General features: G+C 41.6%; 1 protein-coding gene and 1 pseudogene across 9 annotated transcripts in view; one reads left to right on the top strand and one right to left on the bottom strand.

The window, feature by feature from the left end:
- The window catches only part of RARB (retinoic acid receptor beta), a 1,235,115-nt gene that overhangs the window by 998,700 nt on the left and 208,943 nt on the right, over window positions 1–27,472 (top strand). The gene's annotated exons all lie outside the window — the stretch shown is intronic.
- LOC141145830 (glutathione S-transferase theta-1 pseudogene) lies at window positions 10,446–11,262 on the bottom strand (annotated as a pseudogene).

Consider the following 27,472-nt stretch of genomic DNA (forward strand, 5'->3'; position numbering starts at 1 on the left):
CCAAAGCTACAGGAGCCTAATGCAGACCTGTAAAAAACTGCAGCTGTGTGTTCGACAATTCCTCCATTCATCAAAGAAGGACCATTAGAGGAGTGCAAGAAGGACAACCGTGCTTCCAAGTCATCACGCACAGGAGCTGATAATTGGTACGTAATGACGTGCATCTGATATACATATCATAGATGCCCACAGAAGGCACTGCCCATCAGAAGTATGTGGAATGTGAAAACAAGATGGCCCAAAAAGGTTGAAGCTGCTACAGCCATAGCTTCCTAGAGTCCCTTGTGAATTTAACCAAGGAAAGAAGCTAACCCCAGGAAGTCGGCAGACCATCCCCACAATGTCAATCTCAATGCCCAAAAGGACAGAAGATGGGCAGGACCTTCCATGTTGTTGGGATGGAACAGTCGCAGTGTACAGGAAGGAAGCGAAAGGCGGATTCAATGTCAGCCTTCACCAGGAGGGTAGAAGCACCAGGAACCACCATTAACTGACAAGCCTGCAGGGAAATGAATATATATATATATATATATGTATATATATATATATATACATACATACACATACATACACACACACACATATACATATATACACATATTTTTTATTTATTTATTTTATTTTATTTTTCTTGGTTACCACACCAAGAAAGGAAACCCGAAGGAGTGTTAGGGTGGATGAAAGGGATCCACAACCCCCGATTAAATCCTGACTGCAAGATCTAGGCCTCCCTACTGAGAGGGTACTGGTCTAGCCAGTGCAACATCCTTGAGACTTTCACTGGCATCCTTCGTCTTAGGAGGGTTGAACTTGGAACCTGGTTTGGTAGGTGGTGTATTCCCCATTCAGAAAGTCGACTACTGGGTGGGCACCACCGCCAAGGGAAAAGTCGTGCGTACACAGTGGCTCTCATTACACAGTCACCAGTTGCCTATTTGTATACCACTGATGATCTGTGCATGTGACTGAAAAGAAGTTGGCCTGTGCTGGCACATGAGTAATAACCATATGCAGAGTAAAAGTCAGCGCTAGAGTGAATAAAGTTGGCAGCTACCAACGCAGGTCATTATGCATATACCATAGACTTATGCCCCGTACACTCGGTCGGATTTTCCGACGGGAAATGTTTGATGGGAGCTTGTTGTCGGAAATTCCGACCGTATGTAGGCTCCATCGGAATTTCCATCACACAAAATTTGAGAGCTGGTTCTCAAATTTTCCAACAACAAAATCCATTGTCGTAAATTCCGATCGTGTGTACACAATTCCGACGCACAAAGTTCCATGCATGCTCGGAATCAAGCAGAAAAGCTATTGAACTTAATTTTTCTCGGCTTGTTGTACGTGTTGTACATCACTGCGTTCTTGACATTCGGAATTTCTGACAAGATTTGTGTGATCGTGTGTATGCAAGACAAGTTTGAGCCAACATCCAATGGAAAAAATCCATGGATTTTGATGTCGGAATGTCCAATCGTTTGTACGCGGCATAAGATTTTGACAGTAAAAACTCTTTATAAGGTTATTTTCAGGCAGCCATTTTAAGGCATAACTGCATAGGCACAGAAACCCTGCAGCCAGTTCCCAACAATAGAAGGAAGCTGCTTAGATTTTCATCCTCAGTATTAACATCAATATCATTCTATATGTCAACTGTCTGTGTATCAAAAAGCACTAGCACATCAGTGAACTCACAGTGCCATTTTTAAAATGTGTTTATTCAATCCCCTGTACTAAGTGGATATCGGCAGGGAAAATCGATTTTAGAGGGCCACCCAGGTGAGAACCAGACTCTGGGGATGGAGTGGGAGCACAGCTGGCGTGACAGCCAATAAAGTAAACATAAGATTTGATTGGACCGCTGCACAAATGCATCAGTGGCCCTAAAACAGCTACACTTGACTTATCTCAGACCACCCCATAATTATACTTACCCAAAGGAGGTAGAGTAGGAGGACTGATGATTGCTTGTAGAAAGAGCTGCAAGGAGAGTCTGGAGTCCAGGATTTGACCCTGTTTGTCAGAGGTTGTGCCGGGACATGAGGGGTTAAGAAGGAGCCTCCTGCCTCAAGTGACACAGAAGCCCTGTCAGAGAATCTGAGGCATGTCACTTGGGGAGGCTGTAATACTGAAATCACATCACTGAGGAGGAGAGCTGGCTGGCATGCAGGCTGAGGCAGGAATGCAAAGTGTTAATAGGTGCCTCCTGCAGTATGAAAACCTGATCTCTCACACATGCAGTGAGAGGTGCTGAGTGATATACTGGAGGGGATGAGAGCTGACAGGATACATCAGTTCCTGCCCTGTAGGGCACAGGGAACTCAGTCTGTCTGACAGAATCCAGGGAGTGAGATGCGGCACGTGTCCAAGGTCTGAGGTCCATTCACATGTGATGGCAGTGCTCTGGGAATCCTAGGATGGGGAAGGTGGTGTCCATTAACCGGTTCAATACAGGGCAATTTCACCCCCTTCCTTCCCAGGCCAATTTTTAGTTTTCAGTGCTGTCGCACTTTAAACGTCAATTGCGCGGTCGTGCGACGTTGTACCACCAAATAGAGCTTTCTTTTGGTGGTATTTGATCGCCTCTGCGGTTTTTATTTTTTGCGCTATAAACAAAAGAAGAGCGACAATTTTGAAAAAAACACAATATTTTTTACTTTTTGCTATAATAAATATCCCAATTTTTTTTTTAAAAAACACATTTTTTCCTCAGTTTCAGCCGATACGTATTCTTCTACATATTTTTGGTAAAAAAAATTGCAATAAGCATATATTGATTGGTTTGCGCAAAAGTTATAGCGTCTACAAAATACGGGATAGATTTATGGCATTTTTAAAAAAAATATATTTATTTATTTTTTTAGCGGCGATCCTAAGGGAGCTACTTAACTTCCCTTTTAGGTTCACACCCACAGTGATGCCATGTTCCAGCAGTCAATGCTCCCTTTCCCTAAGGCCCCATTCACACTTGAGCATAGCATTTTCAGGCAGAAAGTCACGCGATTTTGACGCGTTTCTGTACAGGTCAAAAGGTCACCAATGTAAAAAGCAGAAAAATGCCTGTAATCTGACTAAAAGAAAGTTCTAGAACTTGTTTGAGCTTCTGGCGTTTTGGAGCTTCTGGCTTCAAGCGTTTTGGAGTGGAGATGTGAACCATCTCCATAGAGAATTATTGATTTTTTCCCCTTCAGCGTTTTGTAGTTTGAGGCTTCAAGCTACAAAACGCTCAGGTGTGAATGGGGTCTAAAGGCGGTTCGAGGGGCCTTCATTAGTGTGGTAGTGGAAGTGGAACAGGAGACCGCCCTGGAGCGGTGTGATTGCTCTCTCTGATATTGTGCAATTAATGGGATACCTTATGGTAAATATTTTTTGACGACCGCTATCCCAAAAGGCTGATGTCTTTTCTTTGTAGTTATGTACATGACAGTGTCCAGATTCTGTTCACATTTGAAAGTAGAAAATTCACAATCTAGCAACATATCATGAACATTAGTGGTATACTTTGTAGTGAAATTAGGGCAACTAACACATTTTCAGTTCTATTATCTACCATTAAAATGTGCAAACACATGTACAATAGGAAGCCCAGTGTTTGTTCCTCCCCTATTTTTGGGGGTTGACATAACATTTCAAGTCAATTTTTGTTTAAGGCTTTAATTTTTCTTCTTCAAATAACTACGTGATTTCCTGCAGCCACTGATCAAGGAAAATTTTCCAACATGTCACTTCATCAAACTATCAATATATCGGGTGGGGACTGCCACACACTGATTGAAATTCACCTGGTCTCTGTTGAAGTGTATGGCCAGCTTAAAGCGGTATTAAACCCAAAACCAAAAATGTAATATATTGCAGCTTACCAATTATTAGATGTGATGGCTGCATCAGTTTTCTTTTCTTTGGCTTTTTTCCCCCTCTTTTTTCACCTGGTGATCTGGCCAGTAATGCCTCCTGTATTAGTGAGACACAACTCTGGATAAATGAGAACAGGAGGCACAGTGGACAGCAACATTGTCAGTCTGTGTTAAAGGGTTTGTCTCATCCATGTAACCTACTGCATTATGCTGGAGAGCTTACGCTTTTGAAACACAACAGACCTACTGGCTGGATCACCAGGTGAAAACAAAAGAAAAAAAAAGCTTAAAAAAAACTGATGCAGCTATCACATCTAAGAATTGGTAAGCTGCAATATAATAAATGTTTGCTTTTGAGTTTAATACCACTTTGAGTTTATAGTGGATGTAAACCCGATTCATGAAATTTGACCTGGGCACATATATCTGCAGTGTTTTCTTATCTCTCGTCAAAGCCCTAAGTCCCATGGTTTTCTCCTGCTCCGTCCTTCTGTTATCAGCATGATAACTTCTGTCAAGTTCTCTGTCAACTGTGACAAAACCAGGCTGAATTTTGTGTCAGAGTGGGTGTTATAAATTGATTAGCAGAGAGCTGGTCTATTCACAGCACAGTTTTGCAAGTCTCTGCCTATGTGGAGAGGGGGTGTGTGCCTTTCCTCCAATCAGCTGTCTCACAGTGTATGGCAAGAATCCACACCCAGAGGTGAATAAGGAAGGGAAAATTCTAACAGGACGTACACTTTCTAAACAGAGGAAATAGGGAGTCCGCGCTAATGGGTGTAATTAGAAGCCTAGGTGGGAAGTATATTCCTAAATTGATAGACTGCTGCCCTCACATACGCTGACTCCACAGGGGGTGGAATGAGCGGAAAAAGTGAAAAAAGAAAAGTGTGTGAGTGTGGCGCTGTCCCAAAGTTGCAGAAGAAATGTCTGCATATATACAGTTTTATCAAAAGTGTCACGTGTGTATTCCTTTAAGTGAAATATGTATGGCAGTTATTACCACTCCTGTGGAATAAAGTGACTAGTGATTTAAACATGAGAAGCATAATGAGTGCAATAAATCGCATCCAAGGTGTCTAGTGCTATATTCCCTCAAAAGGAAAAAACAGTATTAACCACTGCTAAGAGCATGAAGCGGTCTGTGTCTAAACACTAGAAAACACAAAGTTGCAATAAATACATCACACGTGACATGCAAAAAATTCTAAAGTGTCTAGTGCTAAATAAATAAATATTAAAATGTTGTTCTACAAACGTTGCAAATAACAAAGTGACAAGTGCCCTATGAAGAGGTCACTCTGAAAAGTGCTAAACACACGTGCCATGCAAATGGTTCTATGATAGTAAACAGTTCATATGGGTAAGTCCCCGGTGCACTATAAGTGAAAAAAGGCGTCCTTTGTGGGATTCCTCAAAGCATACAACAGGTGTTAATCCAGTGCTGGTGTCTCGCGTTGTGATTGTGCAGAGACTCACCAGCTGTATATCCCCTGCAGGGGTAACGAGTAGTCACAGTATGTGCCACTGTGCAGCAGTGCTTGGCAAGACCAGGACCAGGATGATATCATAAGGACATAAGAAGAAAGGATTCCATAGTGTGAAACCGTTTAAAACCACTATTTATTAGGTCAGATAAAAAGGGTACTCACATTGTAATGGAAAAAATGAGCGGTGTACAATGCTTACAAAGATGTTCCTAAGCGTCAGCTTTGCAGGGAGATGTCAGCAAGGCGTTCAGTCAAAGGCCACGCCCTACGTACGTTTCGTCACTCGGACTTCTACGGGAGCGTGACGCTCCCGTAGAAGTCCGAGTGACGAAACGTACGTAGGGCGTGGCCTTTGACTGAACGCCTTGCTGACATCTCCCTGCAAAGCTGACGCTTAGGAACATCTTTGTAAGCATTGTACACCGCTCATTTTTTCCATTACAATGTGAGTACCCTTTTTATCTGACCTAATAAATAGTGGTTTTAAACGATTTCACACTATGGAATCCTTTCTTCTTATGTCCTTATGATATCATCCTGGTCCTGGTCTTGCCAAGCACTGCTGCACAGTGGCACATACTGTGACTACTCGTTACCCCTGCAGGGGATATACAGCTGGTGAGTCTCTGCACAATCACAACGCGAGACACCAGCACTGGATTAACACCTGTTGTATGCTTTGAGGAATCCCACAAAGGACGCCTTTTTTCACTTATAGTGCACCGGGGACTTACCCATATGAACTGTTTACTATCATAGAACCATTTGCATGGCACGTGTGTTTAGCACTTTTCAGAGTGACCTCTTCATAGGGCACTTGTCACTTTGTTATTTGCAACGTTTGTAGAACAACATTTTAATATTTATTTATTTAGCACTAGACACTTTAGAATTTTTTGCATGTCACGTGTGATGTATTTATTGCAACTTTGTGTTTTCTAGTGTTTAGACATAGACCGCTTCATGCTCTTAGCAGTGGTTAATACTGTTTTTTCCTTTTGAGGGAATATAGCACTAGACACCTTGGATGCGATTTATTGCACTCATTATGCTTCTCATGTTTAAATCACCAGTCACTTTAACCCACAGGAGTGGTAATAACTGCCATACATATTTCACTTAAAGGAATACACACGTGACACTTTTGATAAAACTGTATATATGCAGACATTTCTTCTGCAACTTTGGGACAGCGCCACACTCACACACTTTTCTTTTTTCACTTTCTAAACAGTATATAAAGCTGAAGACAGCAGATTTATATGTAAAACTTATGTAGGAGGATTTGTTTAACAACTTAACGACCTCTGGACACCGATATACGTCCGCACAATGGCAGCGGTGGGCAAATGGGCATACCTGTTCGTCCCCTTTAATTGGCGGGGCTAGCGGGCGCCCGCCATGCACAGCGTGACCGTGCCCGCGGGACCCGCGGACTCGATGTTCGCCGGTGTTCCAGCGATCGTGTCACGGAGCCTCAGAACGGGGAGATGCCCGCCGACATGTAAACAAGGCATTTCCCCGTACTGTCTAGTGACATGACAGGGATCTACTGCTCCCTGTCATCGGGAACAGTGATCGCTGTCATGTCAGTGGTAGCACATTCCCCCAACAGTTAGAATCACTCCCTAGGACTGACTTAACCCCTTGATCGCCCCTTAGTGTTTAACCCCTTCCCTGCTAGTGTCATTTACACAGTAATTAGTGCATTTTTATCGCAGATCGCCGCCATAACTAATAAAAAAATAAATTAATAATATAAATGCCATAAAACTATCCCCTATTTTGTAGACGCTATAACTTTTGCGCAAACCAATCAATATACGCTTATTGCGGTTTTTTTTACCAAAAATATGTAGAAGAATACATATCGGCCTAAATTGAGAAAAAATTTGTGGTTTTTTTATGTTTTCTTTATATATTTTTGGGGGATATTTATTATAGCAAAAAGTAAACAATATTGCTTTTTTTTTTTTTTAATTGTTGCTCTTTTTGTTTATAGCGCAAAAAATAAAAACCGCAGAGGTGATCAAATACCACCAAAAGAAAGCTCTATTTGTGGGAAAAAAAGGACGTGAATTTTGTTTGGGTTTACTGTCGCACAGCCGCGCAATTGTCAGTTAAAGCGATGCAGTGCCGAATTGCAAAAAGTGCTCTGGTCAGGAAACATGCAAAATCTTCCGGGGCTGAAGTGGTTAATCTCTATGTATCATTTGAGGCTGTTCACTGGGTATATGTGAGGGTTTACATCCACTTTAAGTTTTATTTCTCAGATCCTCTATTTCTTTAATTTCCTTAGTTACTGACTCTAAAAGTCTTCATGTATTTATTAATAATGCAAATGAATCCCCATGCTGTGAGGTATCCAAGGAATTAACCTTTCTAAAAGTATACAAACTGCGAAAAATCTAAATAGTAAAATCCTATGAAAAAATACCACCACAAAAAAAAAAAAAAAATTATCAAAAAATTGTGATTAAAATTAATAATCACATCTCACTGCTGCCGCCATCATAAATCAAGAAATTCAAAACATCAAAGTTCAACGCGTCCACTTCACAGTAGCGTGAATTGTTACATACTTGTGTTCAAAATAACATAAATAATCCCTTATAAATAAGTCCACCATAAATAATGTAAGAGATAGTGATCCAATCATCCCCAAAAAATGAACGATTCTTCATTCCTAGATTGTAAGCTCTAGCGAGCAGGGCCCTCTGATTCCTCTTGTACCAAATTGTAATGTAACTGTAATGTCTGCCTTAATTTTGTTAAGCGCTGCGCAAACTGTTGGCGCTATATAAATTCTGTATAATAATATAATAATAATAATAATCAACACACTACCTCTCATGCTCAAGTGATCCCTCTCCCCTACAGAAAGGCACTCACCAGAGCGCCATGCCTTCCACTCTCATGATTGGCATAGCTCGCTTGTGTTATTAAATACCAGCTGTCAGATCTTTAAACATCATCATGTTTCTCCATCAGACTCATAATTGGCCATTCACATGTGAGAAAAGAATACAATAGATCTATTTTTAAAAAAAGTGGAAAACCATTCGCAATTTCAAAATCAACTGTGCGCTTATAAATGAAATCAACTTGAATTGGCGTTAGGCATCACCCAGCACAGTGATAGACTGAACAGTCTCACCACCTCTGGACTCCTCAGACGGGGGTTTGCGGCACTTCCGGTTTCGACGTCACTTCTGGTCGCCATGTAGCCACCCCCCACTATGATCACTATCTCTTACACTATTTATGGTGGACTTATTTATAAAGGGATTATTTACGTTATTTTGAACACAAGTATATCACAGTGCTACTGTGAAGTGGACTCTTTGCACTTTGATGTATTTATTATTACTTAATACTTAGGAGGGAAAAAATTTAGATTTCTTTCTCTGTATAGTAGGTGGGGGAATGTCTAATGATTTCAAAGATATCCATGTCTCTCCCTGTAATCCCTCCCAGATATCAACATGTGGGAGATTCTTTTGTAAAAATAACATTGTTTCTGAAATATTTTATCCTACCTCACTACTCACAGATGTTCTTGTTATAAAGAGGGACGCAGATCTTTGTAAATTTCACATTTATCACCCTCATTAGTTGGCAAAAATGAAAGCCTTTATTGAAGAGGGAAATATAATCACTTGTTGATTCAATTCATTCTAAATTATTTGCTTCTCCTGGAAAATGTAAAAAAAAAAGAAAATCTATTTAGCAAGGTTACCATAATCCTTGCATAATGAAAAATGTGCTCTCTTTAATTATTCTTATGGAAAAACACTAAATTGCATGGTGATCCTACCATTTACAGCAGGGGTCTCAAACCGGCGGCCCTCAAGCTGTTGCGAAACTACAAGTCCTATCATGCCTCTGCCTGTGGGAGTCCTGCTTGTAACTGTCAGCCTTGCAATGCCTCATGGGACTTGTAGTTTCGCAACAGCTGGAGGGCCGCCAGTTTGAGACCCCTGATTTACAGGCTTCTTGATCTAGTTTCACTTTTGGAACAACAACACTTTATAGTCACAATACACATGGCTTCTCCTACAGTTTTGTTGGGACCCAGAAGCTGCTGTACCTGATTATCTATGCAAAAGTGTTTGCCTTTAGATGCTTCCTCCATTGCTCTTGCCCTTGAATCATCAGACTGAGCTTTAGCTCTGTTCAATCTTGAAGGCCATCTAGAAGGTGCTATTGGAAGTCTCCACTCTCTGCTCACTAAGAAGAGGAGCCAGATGGAGGGTTAGTGGCCATGTGGCCATAAATAAACATGGGGGAAAAAGTATTTTTTGTGAGCTTATTCAGCATCAGGATCAAAGTTTTTCTAAACAAAGCTGTAGGTGTCTTTGGATGTTGTATATAGGTTGACTTTCCATCTACTTTAATAACAACTTTCTTCTGGCTGTTGCCACTACACAGCCGGATAGCGCCCTTACTAGGAACTTGCATTTATGTTGGTGTGCGCACACAAAGCTGCTGAGTCTGTCCAAAAGGGAAAGCATCAGCTAATGGCACCAGATTTGAAGGGACTGAAGCCATGTGATTGCTGTAATGACCGATCAAAGCAGCCACCAAAATAAATATAGTACTGGTTTCATTCCAAGTGTTGCAGACCACTAATGATGGGGGGGGCTTTTGCATTGTCACTGATCACTATATGGGGGAGGTTAAAGTAACACTCACTGCCAATATTTATTATTTATTTATTATGCCAGATTTATTTCAGGCTCTCTTAAGCACCAACATAAAATCTGTTACCATGTGTTCTATTTAGCACTAACATCTCTGTGTGACACACTGCAGGTTTGTGCTTCTGATGCTGCTTTTCGGATAGCCCCAAATACACGTGAGGCCAGGTATCTTGCTCTCTACTCCCAATGTGACTCTTTGGGTGGTGACGGCAGAGAATTCTTTCACCCCAAGTTTTTACCCATACATACTGTCTGGTCTTATGAAAGAGCAGAATACATTTTTTTTTTTTTTCATTTTTGAATTTTTTTTTAATAAGTTGAAAACTCGAATACAGAGTAGTAGAACTAGCAGAATTACATAATGCAAAAAAATGGCTCTTAATATTAAAGAATTTGAACTTTCATATCCTCTTCAAGTTTCATCAACGGGTGAACTGTTGCAATCTGGCTCTAAGTCGCTCCTTAAGTTCTGGAGAGATGGGCATATTTTGCATCTCTTTTACTCTGAAAACTTTCTCATGCGCTTCTTTAAACAGCTCAGCTCCAATTGCATCTTCCACTCTTTTCTTCCAATCCGCCAACTTTGGTCTGTTTTCAAAAGCATCAATTCCACCAGCAACAGGCTGCATGATCTCCACAATAGCCACTAGATCGGCTATAGAGATCTCATCACCAGCTATAAAAGGTTTGCCTCCCAGGAAGTTTTGTTCTATAGTAGTCAATGTGGTGTTAAATTCAGTCACCACAGGCTCCAACTTCTCAGGTTCAGCTTCATGGCCAAGGAGAAAGGGTGTCATTACCTTCACCCAGAATAATTTGGAGCCATGTGGACGGGTATTGGTATGCTGCCAAGCAAGATATTCATCAACACGGGCACGTTTTTGTACATCGGCTGGATACCAGTGATCAGGGATCTTATACTTGTTGGCCAGATACAGAATTGCAGTACTCTCAGCCATTGTGAAGTCTCCATCTTTTAGGGCCGGCACCTTTCGAAGTGGATTCACTTTGCCAAATTCTTCACTTAAATGTTCTCCTTTAAAGAGTAGCACATCATGGTTGTTAAAGGGAATATTGTTTGCCTTGGCGAGGATGTACACCGATCGGCATGGCTGGGACATGAGATCCAGGTATAAGGTGAGATTTGACATGTTGATTGCTGTACACTCAGCACAGAATAATCAGCAGAGAAGAAGAGACAGCAGAGACCCTGCCCTTGAATACTGTAGAGGGACCAGCAGAAAACATTTTTGAGAAACACTTTAAGTGGAATTGCCTGCCTCACACCGCTCATAAAATGGTTTGGTTATGTGTACCAGTCTGCACTGTATATCCAAATATCGGGTGATACAACATTCAGACTTTATATACTGGTTCTGTACATGTTTTTTGAGTGGCCACCATTATTTTGCAGCACTGCCTTAACCCTCTTGGGAATGGAGTTCACCAGAGCTTCACGGGTTGTCACCGGAGTCCTCTTCCACTCCTCCAGAACGATATCATGGAGCTGGTGGATGTTAGAGACCTTGCACTACTCCACCTTACATTTGAGGATGCCCCACAGATGTTCAGTAGGGTTTAGGCCTGGAGACATGCTTGGCCAGTCCTTCATCTTTACCCTCAGCTTCTTTAGCAAGGAAGTGGTCAACTTGGAGGTGTGTTTGGGGTCGTTATGTTGGAATACTGCCCTGCGGCCCAGTCTCTGAAGGGAGGGGATCATGCTCTGCTTCAGTATGGCACAGTACATGTTGGCATTCATGGGTCCTTCAATGAACTGTAGCTCCCCAGTGCCGGCAGCACTCATGCTGCCCCAGACCATGACTCTCCCACCACCATCCTTGACTGTAGGCAAGACACACTTGTCTTTGTACTCCTCACCTGGTTGCTGCCACACATTCTTGACACCATCTGAACCAAATAAGTTTATCTTGGTTCCAGTAATCCATGTCCTTAGTCTGCTTGTCTTCAGCAAACTGTTTGTGGGCTTTCTTGTGCATCATCTTTAGAAGAGGCCTAGCTTCTGTAACGACAACCATGCAGACCAATTTGATGCAGTGTGCGGCATATGGTCTGAGCACTGACAGGCTGGCCCCCGAACCCCTTCAACCTCTGCAGCAATGCTGGCGGCACTCATACATCTTTTTTCCCGAAAACAATCTCTGGATATGACGCTGAGCACATGCACTCAACTTCTTTGGTCGACCATGGCGAGGCCTGTTCTGATTGGAACCTGTCCTCTTAAACCGCAATATGGTCTTGGCCGCTGTGCTGCAGCTCAGTTTCAGGGTCTTGGCAATCTCCTTATAGCCTAGGCCAGTGATAGCGAACCTTGGCACCCTAGATATTTTGGAACTACATTTCCCATGATGCTCATGCACTCATGAAGAAGGTAGCTGCTGTAGATGCGCAGACTTTGGAAGCCTTCAACACACCTAGAAATGTTCGACATAACGAAATAGCGGTAGCATCTCTACATCTGAAAGGTAAAATTGCACAAAGGAGGGAGCATTTGTAATTGACCATTGTGTCGAATAACCTGATGTTCAGTGACAAGAAAGCAAAAATTGTTGATAGTGTCTCTTTAAATACTATAACATATAATGTCATCAAAGAGTATACAGAGAAAATACTGTACAAAATGCTGTATCTGCCCTTTATCGCATTGTTGTTCTCACACATTTTGTTTAACTCATCTCCAGTTATGTTAATGTCTAAGAATAGAATCTGTAATGTCAGTAATAATGGGATTTTTTCATGACCCAATTACATCCATTGATGCAATGAAAATGCAACCAAAATACAAAATACTGAGAACAGATCAGCGTCATGAGTGGGTACTCATTTTTAATTGGAAAATCTGGAGAAACTTTTATTACAAAAATAATAGTTTTCTGCTCTTCAGTTTAGCGAATATAATATTCTTATGTTTAAACAGAGTGTTATTTATTTCAAAATAAATTTAATACATGTTATTCATTGGTTGTTTTCACATTTATACTTGCTAAAGGTACTGGATGCAGAAACGACAGATCAGGGAGAGGTTTGACAATAATGGAGCCCATTTGTCAACACTGTGGATCTTACGAAGAGTTGACAAATATTTAGAGGCAAAATCAGTGGACAAGAATGGAAGCAAAAGATAATCACATTAACATCCATGTAGCTTTTCCATTTTTGTCATAGTTTTCTGTGCTGGGTAGTGGAGGCATTCAGTTTAGTCTTAAGCTGGCCATAGATAGAGTGTTTTTCTTTCCTGCAACCCCAGGAGCTGTTGTGTTCTCCTGGCTGGAGGAGCCATCTCCACTAAGAAAACACAGCGAGTACTGCTAATAATAGCCGCTAGCAACAATTGCATGTAGAATACGACAGGCTGGTTGTACCCAAGTTGATCGATCGATCCTGTCCATACATGGTCCGAATCTCGGCTGGTCCCTGCTGAGCTGGCCAAGAATCAAACCGTCTATGGCCGGCTTTAGTTGGGAGCTAAAGACATGTTGGTAGGTTAATTGACTTCTGTCTAAATAGGCCCTAGTATGTGTATGTATGAATGTGAGTTAGGGACCTTAGACTGTAAACTCCCTGAGGGCAGGGACTAATGTGAATGTACAATATATATATCTGTATGTAAATTGACGGCGCCATATAAGTACTTGTAAAAAATAAATAAATCCGTTTATGATGATGGTGGAGGGGTAGGACAGTTGAAAGTGGTATAGTATTTAACCGGTTAAAAGTGCTCATTAGGTGCATATTGTTCAGTTTACCCACTAGAGACAAGAAAAACAGAGGGGCAATAAGAGGGCCTTGGCCTATAATTACATTAACCAATACTTCATGCTGTGTTTGGTAGTCCAGGTGGTCACAGACGCTGGATGCTGGGGGATCTATTATCTCTGGAGGGGATCTATTTTCTTGTGGGGGTCTATTGTTGCGGGCTGGGGGGTAATCTTATGTTGCTGGCGGGGGGGGGCGTCAATTGTTGATGGAAGGGATCTACTGTTGAGAGAGAGGTCTATTGTTGCTGGCTGCTGAAGGGTCTTAATGCTGCTGGCTGATGGGAGATCTGCTGTTGCTGCTGGGGGTCTATTATTGCTGGGGTGGTATTTTGTTGAGGGGAGGTCCATTGTTGCTGGGGGGAGGGTTGTTGTTGTGTGAGGGACCTATTTTTGCTGTAGTAGGGTCAGTTGTTGCTGGGGGAGTCTTTTATGTTGCCAAGGTTGCTTCTATCAAATTCTATACATATTACTTAGTAGCACAAAATGATACTTGGTTCTGTATTCTCTAACAGAGTTGGTACTGGGAGGTGGGTAGTGGGTGGAGCCAAGAGACAGTGCTCAGAGGTGGGTAGGGGCAGAGACGAAGGATGATTTAGAAGGGGGAGTTCCTGCACCTATTCTTTGAGAAAAAAAAGCCCTGGTCATAGATATACTGTATAATCATGCAGGTACATAAATCTACCCATGTCCACAATAATTAAATGTCTATTATTTCTGGTTTAATGAAAGCAGCCCGATTTTCAATTCATCAACATGAATGGGAAATAAAACCAAACCCTTTGGAGAAACTTCTGAACTTCTGTTAACTGGCATTGGGCTTCGAGGTGTGATTTACCAAGGTTTTACAGCATTTATGTTCAGTCATCACAAAAAACAGTGAACACATTAACATTTCCCAAGAAACAGTTTCAAAGCCTTGCCTTAGGTACTCATCTGCCTTTTACCCCCACCGGTCTAACTCTAGAGGGCAGTAAGTGGCTATAGTCAATGAGCTATAATTTAATAGCCTTAGCTTTTTCCAGAGGTCAGACTACAGGACTGCATAGATCTTAATGCCCCCATTCCTTTCTCCCTATTCTCCAAAGGTTTTACGTGTGGTACCAAGGGTCTCTTTACTAAACTATGGTATGTCTTTATTCCGGTGCCTTGATTTCAGCTTTAAAGGATAATTTTCTATCAAAGCACAGCACTGATTACCAAAAGGGTCAAGAGTTCAGCCAAAGCTGGAGCAGGAGAACAAATAAGGTTGGTGCCATTGAAGATATTTTAGCTTTTACTTGATTCATCTGGTACAAATTTTCCTTGACAGGGTTGAAATGAAACCTACAAATTTCACATATGATGCTGACCACTGTTTATCAAGTCCCGGAATGATATTAGCTTAGTATATATATTTTATTCTTTAATTTGCTTTCTGGCTTGGGTGACACCTATTTTGTCTTGCTGAGCGCAAGAAGCGAACTGAAAACATTTTTTTTCCTTATACGTAAACAGATATTTATATATTGCTTGCTCGAAATGCTATAGATGTCCAGAACCATCAAACCTTCAGGTAAGGGCTGCTTAGAATGAGCAGAGAATGATACCAATATGTCTTACTGTAATGCAGAGACATTCATAATGTCAGCTTGATTACATTGTTGGACAAAACTAAGTGCTTCATCGTGGGAAAACTAAAAGATGAATACTATGCCAATCAATATATTTTGTTTTAAAATGTATTTAAGTACATTCCAGGTGCAACAAGATTAAAGGTATGCAAAGTTATACCTGTTAAAAAAGGTTTGCAAAATTGTAAAATTTTTCTCTAAAATTCAGCCTGGGACTGAGAAACCTGTCCCATGCCAGATTGCTGTAGGGAAAAATAGTTGCTTTTTGTGGAGAAGTAGTGATCTCTTTGCAGAATTCCATAACACCCTCTGCTGAGTCACAGGCAGAGCTCTCCAATCAGTGGAGTGACAACACCAAAATGTTGGATTTCCCATCACTTCACCACACAGACAGCAAAAAAATATGAAAGGGGTTCTATTCGTTCCCTATTCTACCTTTAACCAAAATTATTAAATCATTTAATAAAAAGTGTTGGCTATACATGCACTTTAACACTGCCATTCCTCTTGCTAGCCCTTCTAACAGTATCTGTGCGCTGCTTTTTTTTTTTTCTTTTTCGTGGCACTGCTCTTCAACAGTCTCCAATTAGCAGCTGTAAAAACTTGTGTAAAAATTATTATTTTTTATTGGCTGACATTTATAGCCAATAAAGTAAGCTAAGAGATTCAGGAAAGGGTCAATTATATCACTATATCCAGACAGACTAAACACAGACTAAGAATATTTTTTTCAGAAAGCTTAGAGATACTTTAGAGAGCTGTGACATGAGAGACAGATATTCTAGCACCTGTAAAACCTACTTTAACCACTTCAATCCTGGGCACTTTCACCCCCTTCCTGTCCAGGCCAATTTTCATCTTTCAGCGCTGTCACACTTTGAATGGCAATTGCGCGGTTATGCAACACTGTACCCATGTGAAATTTTTATAATTTTTTTGTTTACATAGATAGATCTTTTTTTGGTGGCATTTTATCACCACTGGGTTTTTTATTCTTTGGTAAATGAACGAAAAAAAATAAAATTTTGCGTGAAAAAAAAATGTTTTTCTAAGATTCTGTTATAAAATTTAGCAAATAAGTAATTTTTCTTCTTTTCTGGCGTGCAGTGATGAGGCTGCACTGATGGGCTGCACTGATGAGGCTGCACTGTTGGGCACTGATGAGGAAGCACCAATGGGCACTGATAAGCTGTACTGATTGGCACTGATAGGGTTGCACAGATAATCAGGGCACTAATGATCATTGCCCTGTTTATCAGTGTAAACAATGTACTGACAGCCTTGCCGGTTATCGGCACTCCTTGCCTAACACAGACACAACATGTGAGAAAAGGACTGCCAATTACCATCAAGCCTGTTTACATGTGATCAGCTGTGATTAGACACACCTGATAACACGCTAAATGGCTGCTATGATTGGCCTTTTACTATGATCAGCTGTGCCCAAAGGACACAACAGTCACAATGCACGCCCGATGGGAGGGCGTCCATGAAATTGGATGACCATGCTGTAGCCTTCTTTAGACTTCACATTTTTAGACAGTCTTTTAGGATGTGTATAAAATTTGCCTAATTTCTAATTCCTAAAGGGAGGAGGCGTAGTTCATAGCAAACAAATTTGAGGTGTCATTTTTGCAATAGATAATTGCTAACACCTGGTTGAATGCCATGGGGAAATTCAAATTTTGCTTTCTTATAGTTAACTAGAAAAAGTTAGTCATACTTTACTGGTAAAAAAAAAAAAAAAAAAAAGGGAACACACATTACAATATATACAAACTTAAGCAAAGTTTATTACAAACAATTCATGAATCACAAATGGACCTACTCAGTGTCCTAAAATAAAAAAAAATCACATTAGCAGGAGGACAATATACAGTCCTCCTGCTAATGTGCTGTATATACCAACTGCTAGTTATCAACCACAATAGGGGCCCATTTAATTCCGTCTTGATTAGAACATAATCTGTGGCCTTGATGAGACAAGTCATCTTAGGTTTTAATATATTTGCGCAAAATATTTGGAATTATGACATATACTGTATAAAGTACAGCGACTGTATACAAATGCTCGAGTAAAAGGAAAACATGGCTGATATTTTCTACCAATTAAAATTGATGGTGGAAACATTAAATGTGATTTATTGATACACTGTATGCTCCAAATACATTTGCTGCAGTTTTCATAAATTGCAAATGCAAATGTTAGCAGTCATTGCTTTATTTTGACATTTTGCATTAGTCTGCTACTACTGTATATTCATATTTTATTGGAAATGGTTACTTTATTTGCAGTAGGCAGGCATTATTTTCTCTTAAATGTGTTTTGGACTTTTGATGGACAGACTGCATTTCATCCTTTTCATTGTTAATCTTTAATTTGCATAAATGTAAAGCATTACCCTTAGAACACTTAGGTTGTCCTAGGGAGTGTTAAGTATTTTAACCACTTAAGCCCCGGACCATTTGGCTGCCTAAAGACCAGCGCTGCTTTAACTGGTAGTTGCGCGGTCATGCAATGTTGTACCCAAACAAAATTTGCGTCCTTTTTTTCCCACAAATAGAGCTTTCTTTTGATGGAATTTGATTGCCTCTGCTAGTTTCATTTTTTTCAATATAAACAGAAAAAGACCAAAAATTTTGAAAAAAAAAAAAGATATTTTCTACACTTTAGAGCACTTCGACAGTCAAGAACTATAGAAATGATTTTGTTATAAGAAAAATCCAATAAACTCAATTTTAGTCATACATTTAGGCCAAAATGTATTCAGCCACATGTCTTTGGTAAAAAAAAATGTCAATAAGCGTATGTTTATTGGTTTGCGCAAAAGTTATAGCGTCTAAAAACTAGGGTACATTTTCTAGGAATTTAAACAGCTTTTAATTTATGACTGCCTATCTCATTTCTTGAGGTGCTATAATGGCAGGGCAGTACAACCCCCCCCCCCACAAATGACCCCATTTTGGAAAGTAGACACCCCAAGGAAATTGCTGAGAGGCATGTTGAGCCCATTGAATATTTAATTTTTTTTTTGTCCCAAGTGATTGAATGACAAAAAAGAAAAGTTTACAAAAAAGTTGTCACTAAATGATATATTGCTCACACATGCCATGGTTATATGTGGAATTGCACCCCAAAATAAATTTTGCTGCTTCTCCTGAGTACAGGGATACGACATGTGTGGGACTTTTTGGGAACCTAGCCGTGTACGGGGCCCCGAAAACCAAGCACCGCCTTCAGGATTTCTAAAGGCGTAGATTTTTGATTTCACTCCTCACTACCTATCACAGTTTTGAAGGCCATAAAATGCCAAGATGTTTGATGACATAAAAAAGATGATCTTAGGCTGAGTACATGGATACCAAACACGACATGGTTTAAAAGCCTTTAAAAGCCTTTACAGGTTACCACTTTAGATTTACAGAGGAGGTCTACTGCTAAAATTTCTGCCCTCGAACTGACCTTCGCGGTGATACCTCACATGCATGGTACAATTGCTGTTTACATATGACGCCAGACCGAGGCTTGCGCGCGAGAGCGGGGGGGGGGACAGGGGTGCTTTTTTTTTTTTTTTTTTTTTAAACTTTCTTATTTTTTTTAAACTTTCTTATTTTCATTTTAAACTGTTCCTTGAAGTGGTTTACGAGAGGCCGAATTTTGTAGAGCCGATCTCATCCAGGGTCTCCACGAGGACGACAGAGTTCATTGTCGTTGAAGTGCATGAACTGCAAGATCTGCTCGTATCGTGCCCTGGCCATGGAGGCAGAAAACAGGGGCATATGGTAAATTGGGTCAGTGGACCAGTATGACCGCAACATACTCATTTTAACTATGCCCATGTCGAGGGATAGGCCCAGAAAGGTCTTAAATTTGTATGGGTATGACGAGTCTGTCTTTGTCTTCTTGGTGGCAGCGGGACACTACTTGTGCTTGCCACCTCGCCAGCTTGAACTGCACTTATGGGACTCGCCACATCACCACGTGATACTGCAGTGCTGGATGTACGACCAGGGTGTACTAGGCTGCTGGTGCTTGCCAGTTCACCAGAAGGATGAGTGGCACTAGATCTTCTCTGCTACATACGAGACCCCTGCGGTTCTTGCACATCAACAACAGCAGAAGAAGATCGAGGTCTGGTCATCAGAGCTATCTGTCATGGAGCCGCTGTGGTCTACAGGATCGTATTCTGAACCTGAATCTGACAGATGAGTGACTTCCTCTTCACTATCTGTCATGCTCAGAAACGTGTAGGTCTCTTTACTAGTGTACCTTCGATTTGCCATTTTGGGCTCTAAATTGACTGGTATACTAGTGAGACTCACAGGAAAAAAGCTCCTAGGCTGTCTGCAACTGTATCAAACGCTACCAAAAAAACTGTTAGCGATCACAGGGATCAGGTCTGACTCTGCAAACGCTGCAGCTATGTGTTTAGTGTTTTCTAAGTGACAGTGATCGATTGATACTGCACTTGGGTGGGCTGGGCTTGGCTGGGCGGAGGGGCAAAACGCAGGTGCTAGCAGGTATCTGGGCTGATCCCACTAACACTGCGTTTTTGGGAACCCTAAACTGCTGGGGACGCTAGTATAGATCTGATCGGATGAGATATTGATCCGTTCAGATAACTATACCACTAAGGAAGGTGTATGCTGCGTGCATGGGTGTTAGCGCTACTGGCACTAATCTGACGCTGCCTGGGGCGACTCTGACTGACCCTAAAACCTAACTGATATCACCCGCCGGGCGATCAGGGGGTTAAACCTTTATTGGGTAATAAACGGTGGGTGCCCTGACACTATAGAAAACAAACTAACTAATCAGCGTCACCCGTAACACTTATACCGTGATCACTGGTGACAGGGGGTGAAAGGGTTAACTAGGGGACAATCAGGGGTTAAAACCTTTATTAGGTATTATATGAGGGTGCCTGATGCTATAAAAAGCTGACGGTGAACCTGAATAACTAACTGGCTACCTAGCGTCACCCGTGACACTTTTACGGTGATCACTGGTGACAGAGGGTGAAAGGGTTAACTAGGGGGCAATCAGGGGGTTAAAACCTTTATTAGGTAGTGTATGGGGGTACCTGACGCTATAAAAAGCTGACGGTGAACCTAAATAACTAACTGGCTACCTAGTGTCACCCATGACACTAATACGTCGATCATAAAAAAGATCGCTTAGTGAGACTGGCGAAGGGAGTGAAAGGGTTAACTGGGGGGGGCGATCAAGGGGTTAAACCTTTATTAGGGGGTTTAGGGTGGTACCCTAGACCTAAACGGGCCTACCACTAACTGCCCTAACATTTTTTACAGTCACAAATGACACCAAATGCAGTGATCAGTAAAAAAATTAACACTGCAATCGGTGACACTGTGACTGGGGTGCAGGGGGTGATCGAGGGGTGATTGTGCGCTGGTGTTAATGTGCTGTTGGTGCAACTCACTTTTCTCGTACTCTCTCCATGGCTCCCGAACTAAAAAGGAATCGCGAGGAGAGATGACATCACTTCCCTTTGACCTGTGTTTACAGTTCACAGGCAGAGTAAGCTTCCCATTCGTCAGGAGCGATCGCGAGGGGGTGGCCATGAATCAGTGGCCTCCCCCTCAGCACGGATCATTCCTTGAACGAAGCCGTCCGCCGCAGACATGGGGGGGGGGACACGTACAGGTACACCCATATGCCTGCCTGTACCATTCTGTCAACATATATCTTCCTGCGGCGGTCGGCAAGTGGTTAATTATACCTGCATTCTTTTGACTGCTAGAAAAGTTCTAATTCCCTAATTAAAAGTCTACATCTAAAAAGAAATTAAAATAATGCTGAATTTTAAGATTTCTTTATACATAATTCAGAATGGGCTTTCTGAAGTCAAAGCTGGGTCTGAAGTCAAAGCTGAGTCTCTTGTAAAGGATTATATAGTTGCATTGAAATGTTAATTGAGTATTTTGCTGTTAAAATATTCTATATGTTTTTGATTTGGTTGCTGTTAAAATTGTTTATAGTTAAGGCCCTGGATATTTTTTTTTTTTTTTTTGTGTGTGGTTTCTAGCACAGATATGTACCAGCAAAAGTAGTTAACGTGCAAAGAACTTGCACACAGTTTTTGTGATTAGGGGAAAAACTGTACAGAGAGAAACATGGAGGCTGCCAATGCTGACCTGAAAATAGTAGCTGCCTGATTGTCTCTTGCTAAAATCCTTTGAGACACAGAATAGGCTAGTAGATTGGAAAATCCGTATTAAAGCGCAACTTCACTCTTTCAATCAACATAATCTATTTTTAATCCTTATGCTGCTAGCATTAGTAAATAGATAGGAAGGTATATCATATTTCCTTGTTTTAAACCTTTTTTTTACATTTCTTCAGTTACCTCCTGGTGTCCAGGCCTAGACAAATTATGTCATACATCCCAGGAGTCTTCAGGGGGGAGGAGTTTTCTCAGCTAAGCACACCCTCCTGTCTGCATGCCTGAGCTAAGGGCAGATGGATTCCAGGAAGTAAATGCTACATGAATCATCTGCCCTTACTGAAGATGGCCACAGCCACAAATGCTAGGGGGATGTTTTATCATAGTAATTTGTCAATAAAATAAAGCATGGAGACATCAGTGGATGGGCGAGTTTGCTTTGAATATTAAAAATTAATTTGATAGTGTTTTGGGTTTGTGGTGCTTAGATACAGTGTAGTTCCGCCTTAAGTCAAAGCTACCAAAAACCTGTAGTCATGATGACATCTAGGCAACTAGCATTTTAGAGGGAGAAATCAGCTCCATATACTTTCATGTTTACAATAATTGTATTGTCTCATCCTCTGATTCCATACCCACAAAAATGCTATCATAAATCGGAAGTTTGCCTGTATGGTATATTAACATTTTGAAGACCACCAGATATGAAATTAAAGTGATACTAAAATCTTGTTTTCTTTTTTTGTTTTGTTTAAAAATAACAAACATGTATAATCACCTGCTCTGTGTAGTGGTTTTGCACAGAGCAGCTCCAATCCTCCTCTTTTCGGGTCCCTCTCTGTTACTTCTGGCCCCTCCCTCCTACGAGTGCCCCCACAGCAAGCAGCTTGCTATGGGGACACCCAAGCCGAGCTTCTGTTCTGTGTGTCCATTCAGACGCAAAGCCTTGACCTGGCCCTGCCCCTTCTCTCTCCTCATTGGGTAACTGACTAACAGCAGCTGTCTCAGCCAATGAGGGAGAGTCCTGGACAGCCGAGCCTCTTGTGCAACATCGCTGGATTGAGATGGGACTCAGGTAACTATTAGTGGGGCTGAGGGGAGCTGCTACACACCAAAGGTTTTTTATCCTAATGCATAGGATGCATTAAGATAAAAAAAAAACCTTCTGCCTTTACAACCATTTTAACTTCTAGATAAACAGAAGGTTGCTGGAATTTGCTACAGTTTTTAAATTAGACCAGGTCTGGAAATGTTCCAGAAAGCCAGGTAGCTTGACATTGGTGACCTGACCTTTGTCAGTCTTGTCCACCAATGTCCGTGACTGACTTCATAAAACTTGAAAAGGGGCACTGTACTGTAAATGGGACTGCACTGCAAAGGGGCAATATGATGTAAAGGGGACTGCACTGTAATGTAAATGGAACTGCACTGTAAAGGGGCAATATGTTGTAAAGTGGACTGCATTGTAATGTAAATGGGACTGCACTGTAAAGGGGCTATATGATGTAAAGGGGACTGCACCAGGGCCGTCTTTAAGGCAGGGCAAAAGGGGAAGCTGCCCTGGGCCCTGTCATTGTTGTGGGGCCCAAAGCAGCTGCCTCATACTTGCCAACTATCCCAGTTTAAATTCCCTTCTCCCTTGAGGTTTTAGTCCTGTGCTTAGTCCTGATATCTCAGTGTGAAGTTCTGTTACTCTTGCTGCCCAGCTCTGCCCTATTGTTGTGTACAGATGACTCACCTGCAGACCCTGTGCTTATATGTAAATACTGGCATTCATATGTAAATAGTGGCGGACCAGCAGCATTCATATGTAAATAGAGGCAGTATTCATATGTATATCATGCCTCCCTGGGGTCATATCCACCATCACCTATACTGAATGCTGCCCACTGGGGAGATAAAGGGGCATGCTTGAAAATCCTTCCTACAACTGTGGTCATTAAGCCTACCATCAGCCTGTTCTGCAGAGGTAAGCAAATTAGTGAGATGGAGGGTCATGTGGGGTGTGCAGAGGTAGGCAGAGAAGGAATTACAGTTTGGGGTGCACAGGTGAGCAAGGAGGGTATGTATGGAGGTAAGGAAGGTGGGTGCAAAGATGAGCAGAGGAGGCAGGCAGAGTTAAAGGGCAGGGGGATTGGAGTGGTTGTAGGGGTGTAGAGGTTAGCATGGGTTTTAGGATGCAAATGTGTACTGACAGAATGGATAAAGATGTAGGTCATGTGTAGGGCAGCCCATTCATTTCAGTGGGCTTCTCTATGCGCTATAAATGCAGAAGAAAGTCCCAAACCCTTTCAAAATCACACAAAAACAATTAATGGCACTGCTGTGTATCTGCTAAAGGGCAGCACGTTTCTGTGGTGTCAGGAAAGCGATTTTGCATGCATTCCCAACACACACAAATATGAATGCAGGCTAAATGTCTCAGTTACATTGGTGGTCAGTGTAAATCGTCTCATTACATTAATGCTTGGTGTACAATCCTTACATTCCTACTAGTGGCCAGTGTGAATGCCCGCCTTCATTAGTGGTCAGTGTAAATCCCTCCTTATACTGGTGGTTACTGTGAATGCTTCTATTACACTAGTGGTCAGTGTAAACCCCTATTACATTGGTGGCCAGTGTTGAAACTCCTCTTTATATTGGTAGTTGGTAAAAAAAAAAAAATCAGCATTGCCATTGATTACACCCTCCCCCTAGGCAATGCCACTGAGTCCTAGGATCCCTAGGAGTTTTCTGTCTAATAATGAGTCCCTTCACCTCCCCAGTCCATGGTGTGTAGTCAGTGAGGAGATGATGTGCTGTAACCTCTAGCAACCAATCAGTAAGCAGAAATCATGTGCTGTAACCTCTAGCAACTAATCAGTGAGCCATAATGTGTGCTGTAACCTCTAGCAACCAGTCAGTGAGCAGGTGGAGAGCGAAACTGCATGGAGGGGGGGGGGGGGTGCCCAAGAAATGTTTTGCCCAGGGTCCAATCAATATTAAAGACGGCCCTGGGCTGCACTGTAATGAAAATGGGACTGCACTGTAAAGGGGCAATATGATATAAAGTGGACTGCATTGTACAGGGGCACTGTGATGTAAAGGGGACTCTAGTGTACTGTAAACTTTAATTATTACAGTGCCCCTTTACCATGCAGTTCCCTTTATATCTTAGTGCTCTTTTACATTACAGGGCCTCTGGCAATCACAGCACCCCCCCCCCCCCCAAATCGCTATCGCTTTTCTCTCTAATCACGGTGGCCCTCTTTTACTCTCTGCCTCCTCTGCACAGTCCTATCTTCAGCAGGGCAGAGGCAGGATTCAGCCTGTGCGTCCTCTCCAGGAGCTGCAGATCTGGACAGAGGGCGGGAGCTGCTCAACTTATCATATTAACAAGCAGGTGATTACCTGCTTGTTGATATGAAAAGACTTCAGATCTCTGTGCAGATGTCTAGCTCCTACCGTCCCCTGCTCTGCTGATAGGATGACATTGTAGAGGCGGGAGAGGAGACACAGACATGGCCGCATACCATATTCTATTTGTTATGCCATATAAATTCTCATCCAGTGCCAGACCACCTCCCACTGCATTTTAGTACCCTGATGCAAATGGAAAAAAAGATGAGCTTCTCTTTTCTAGTGTTCAGCCTTGGCCTGGCCTCGGCTACCCTACCCCATTTATTGCATTGTATTAATTGGTCTTCTAGCTGTATTATTAAAGATGGTGTATATGGTTGAATTGTTGTAGGACTGCATGGCTATATTATTGAGTGGAGTGGGGGTATAGTTGTATTATTTAAGGGAGGTGTTACCTATATTATTGAGAGAATATACAGTATATTGGTATTATTGAGAGGGGTGTATGGTTGTATTATTGAGCAAGGTGTTGTAATCAATGCAATGTGCCAGCTACTAGGTGTCTCAGATTATCGGTGACAGTGTGCAAAGTGTGCAGGAGGAAGGGGGACAATGTATATGGGTGGGGGTACAGGGGCAGCATGTGAGGGGGAGTTGCAATTTGTACAGTAGAAGGGACAATGTGTACACGGGGGCAGTCTGGATGGGGGGGGGTTGGGCAGCATGTTCTGGAGGAAATATATATATATATATATATATATATATATATATATATATATATGTATATATGTATATATATATATATATATACACACACACATTTTTATTTATTTATTTATGAGGAGGGTGTACTCTTGTTTTATTGAGAGGTTGTTATTGTTTAGGGAGGTAGATGTATTATTGAGGATATGTATATGAGAAGGGTTATGTTTGTAATTTTGAAAGAGGTATGGTTTTATTATAAAGGGGTGTTTCTTGCTGTATTATTGAGGGGATATATATCTGTAATATTGAGGGGGAGTATGGTTGTTTTATTGAGGAGTGTTACATAACTACAGGCGGTCCCCTACTTACAAACATCCGACTTACAAACGACTCCTACTTACAAACGGAGGGAGACAACAGGAAGTGAGAGGAAATCTACCCCTAGGAAGGGAAATTCACTCCTGTAAGAGTTAATATGGGAAAAAGGTGTCTCCCCTGATGCTTTATCACCAGTCCATGTTTCCCTAACAGCCCAAAATTTTCAAAATCCAACTGTCATTGGGACAGAAAGTGGGGTGAAATCTTCTGAACAGGGGCACAGACAGCAAAACAAATGTTATAGGGGTGATAACCCTTCCCTATTCTATCCAAAAAGCTTAAAAATAGATTTTTTGGCTGGAGCTACACTTAAAAAATGGACCTGTTCCGACTTACAAACAGATTCACTGCCTGTATTATTGATGGAGTCATATGGCGGTGTTATTGATGAGGAGGTATGACTATTATTGAGAGGAGTGTACATTTGTATTTTTGAGGGCGTATTTGATACATTATTGAAGGATAATTATTGGCGAGATATATGCTCATATTACTGAAGGGGAATATGGTTGTATTATTGAGGAGTAGTGTAGGACTGTATTATTGGAGTTATATGGATGTGTTATTGATGATGCATTGGGCAAGCATACAGCTGTATTGTGGATCCAGTTTAACAAATCCAATTAAAAATGAGCTTTGAGAACTAGGAGTTTGTTGCTTGTAGTTTCTAGAGCAGTGCTTCTGGCACAGAGAGAAATGCCCTTTTTTTGACTCTCCCTATATCCCTAACGCTAACCCACCCAATAACCTAAAACCTATGAACTGTCACACTAACCTTCCATGTATCACTAACACTAGCCCCAACCCTCCTGTAACCCTAATGCTAAGTCTACCTAATATAAACTTGTCCCCACTGGTTGCTTGCTCACCTGTGCCGAACACTAATCTTGCTCTACCTATGGACTCCTTACAATACTAAACAGAAGTACGTTAGTGAAAGTTGTGCACAAACAGATTTGTAATTTAGATTATCCATTAGGTCTTTTGAAATTATAGTCAGGTAAAACATTCATCTGCTTGTCAGTAGGTGTTTTTACGTTGTACATTTAAAATGTTTCTAAAGTCACAACATTTATTACCTTTGTGGATTCCCTGCATTAAGGTAAACAAAATGTCCCACTAATTGTTCCCCCCTCCCTAAACACTCATCTGAGTCCTCTGTCAATCCAGAGCTATTTATGGCTGCATCTCTTCTCTCTTCACTCTTTCGTCCTTATGTACACTGTTGCTGGTAAACGGACGTTTAGGGCCAGTTGGGCATTTTTTTCAGCTGCCCCTGGACTCTCCTTTATGTTATCTTATCAGTACTCATACACAGTGTCGTTTATAGTCATTTCCAGGGCTTTTTTTCAGCGGGAACGCGGGGAACGCAGTTCCGCCACCTCCAGCACTGAATGTATGTAATAGCATGGGGTGTGGGATGTGCTGG

This window comes from Aquarana catesbeiana, linkage group LG05 (assembly GCF_042186555.1).
Source record: "Aquarana catesbeiana isolate 2022-GZ linkage group LG05, ASM4218655v1, whole genome shotgun sequence".
In the NCBI taxonomy this organism is placed as follows: domain Eukaryota; kingdom Metazoa; phylum Chordata; class Amphibia; order Anura; family Ranidae; genus Aquarana; species Aquarana catesbeiana.